We start from the raw sequence: 2500 nt of genomic DNA on the forward strand, positions 1-2500 counted from the left end.
AATGTTTAAGCAGTTACATTGATAAAATGTGTTTACTGTGTCAATCTGAAATGTAATCATGATTCAGTGTAAGATATATACAACGATTGTGTGTGTGTGTGTGTGTGTGTGTGTGTGTGTGTGTGTGTGTGTGTGTGTGTGTGTGTGTGTGTGTGTGTGTGTGTGTGTGTGTGTGTGTGTGTGTGTGTGTGTGTGTGTGTGTGTGTGTGTGTGTGTGTGTGTGTGTGTGTGTGTGTGTGTGTGTGTGTTTGTCTGTGTGTGTGTGTCTGTGTCTGTGTGAATGAGAGCGACAAAGACAGACAGACAGACAAAGAAAAATAAGAGACACACCTATGGATGAAGGGGTACACACACACACACACACACACACACACACACACACACACACACACACACACACACACACACACACACACACACACACACACACACACACACACACACACACACACGCACACAGGCACCAAAATATTGATTCATCACTGAGGTTCAAAGGCCTACGGGCCATCATTCAAAACTATGCCTGGTAGTTTCCCCAACAAATAAAATGGTTCGCTTGTGTTATGTTGTTCAAAACTCACAGTCTCCCTCTCTGTCTCTCTTTGTCTGTCTGTCTGTCTCTCTCTCTGTCTGTCTGTCTCTCTCTGTCTCTGTCTCTCTCTGTCTGTCTCTCTGTCTCTGTCTCTGTCTGTCTGTCTGTCTGTCTCTCTCTCTCTCTCTTTCTCTCTCTCTCTTTCTCTCACCAAAATCAATATCTACATACATTTGTCCAGTCTCTGCTGCATCCTCCACAATCTACCTCTCAGTGATTCTGGCAATGAAGTGACATTGTTCTCCTTCGTAACGCCATGACGTACAGGTCGCTAAGATACTGTCGTTCCTCCATTTCTTCACTTTTTGGAAAGTTGCTTGATAAGTGCACTATCAAAAAGAAGGTTCTGGGGTTAAATGTTCCATCACCGTTTACGGCCATGAGGGTGAGACAAATAGTCACACAGACGGAGTGAGAGAGAGAGAGAGAGAGAGAGAGAGAGAGAGAGAGAGAGAGAGAGAGAGAGAGAGAGAGAGAGAGAGAGAGAGAGAGAGACAGAGACAGAGACAGAGACAGAGACAGAGACAGATACAGACAGACAGCCAGATAGCCAGCCAGTCAGAGACAGAGAGAGCCAGAGACACAGAGACAGACAGAGACAGACAGACAGAGAGAGACAGAGAGACAGACAGAGACAGAGAGACAGAGATGGGAGATACGGAGAGAGAGATAGAGAGACAGAGACAGATGGACAGACAGACAGAAAGACAGAGAGGAAGAGAGAGAGAGAGAGAGAGAGAGAGAGAGAGAGAGAGAGAGAGAGAGAGAGAGAGAGAGAGAGAGAGAGACAGACAGACAGACAGACAGACAGACAGACAGACAGACAGACAGACAGACAGACAGATAACCAGCCAGTCACAGACAGAGAGAGCCAGAGACACAGAGACAGACAGACAGAGAGAGACAGAGAGACAGAGACAGAAAGTCACAGAGACAGAGACAGAGAGGGGAGATACGGAGAGAGAGATAGAGAGACAGACAGATGGACAGACAGACAGAAAGACAGAGAGGAAGAGAGAGAGAGAGAGAGAGAGAGAGAGAGAGAGAGAGAGAGAGAGACAGACAGACAGACAGACAGACAGAGAGAGACAGACAGACAGCCAGACAGCCAGTCAGAGACAGAGAGAGACAGAGACATAGAGACGGACAGAGAGACAGACAGAGACAGAGACAGAAAGTCACAGAGACAGAGAGAGGGGGGGGGGAGATACGGAGAGAGAGATAGAGAGACAGAGACAGACGGACAGACAGACAGAAAGACAGAGATGGAGAGATAGAGAGAGAGAGAGAGAGAGAGAGAGAGAGAGAGAGAGAGAGAGAGAGAGAGAGAGAGAGAGACAGAGACAGAGAGAGAGACAGAGAGAGAGGGGGGCGACAAAGACACAGAGAAAGACAGAGACAGACGGACAGACAGAAAGGCAGACAGACAGACAGACAGAAAGAAACACAAACACAGTACAGAGAGGCACAGACAGCAAAACATGCAGACTCCCTGATATCACTCAAAGTGAAACAGACGTTAAATTTAAAGAAAGAAAGAAAGAAAGAGAGATGGAGGCCCCCTTAATAAATCAGAGGACGACAATGAAACGCAGACTAAATGCCAAAATTCCATTGGTTTTCAAATCTGCCCAAAGGCATCACAGATCAATCTCCAGTTGCAGGCGATCCTTCCAGCTTCATTCATCTTTCTTAATAACAGAGAAGAAACCGGATGCAGCTGTTGCTGACTGAACTGTTGATCGCTAAGCCCATCAGTCCGATCAGGGATTGTCGCCGTCAAGACGTCTTCCTGCCACATGCATCACTGCCACCTTGAGGGCTTTGGCTTGTTCCCAAGCAGTGGTCAGCACCTCTCACTGATAATATATGGTTGTTAGAGAAGTTGGCTTCTAAAACACCGTACAG

This window comes from Babylonia areolata, chromosome 11, assembly GCF_041734735.1.
Source record: "Babylonia areolata isolate BAREFJ2019XMU chromosome 11, ASM4173473v1, whole genome shotgun sequence".
Classification (NCBI taxonomy): Eukaryota; Metazoa; Mollusca; class Gastropoda; order Neogastropoda; family Buccinidae; genus Babylonia; species Babylonia areolata.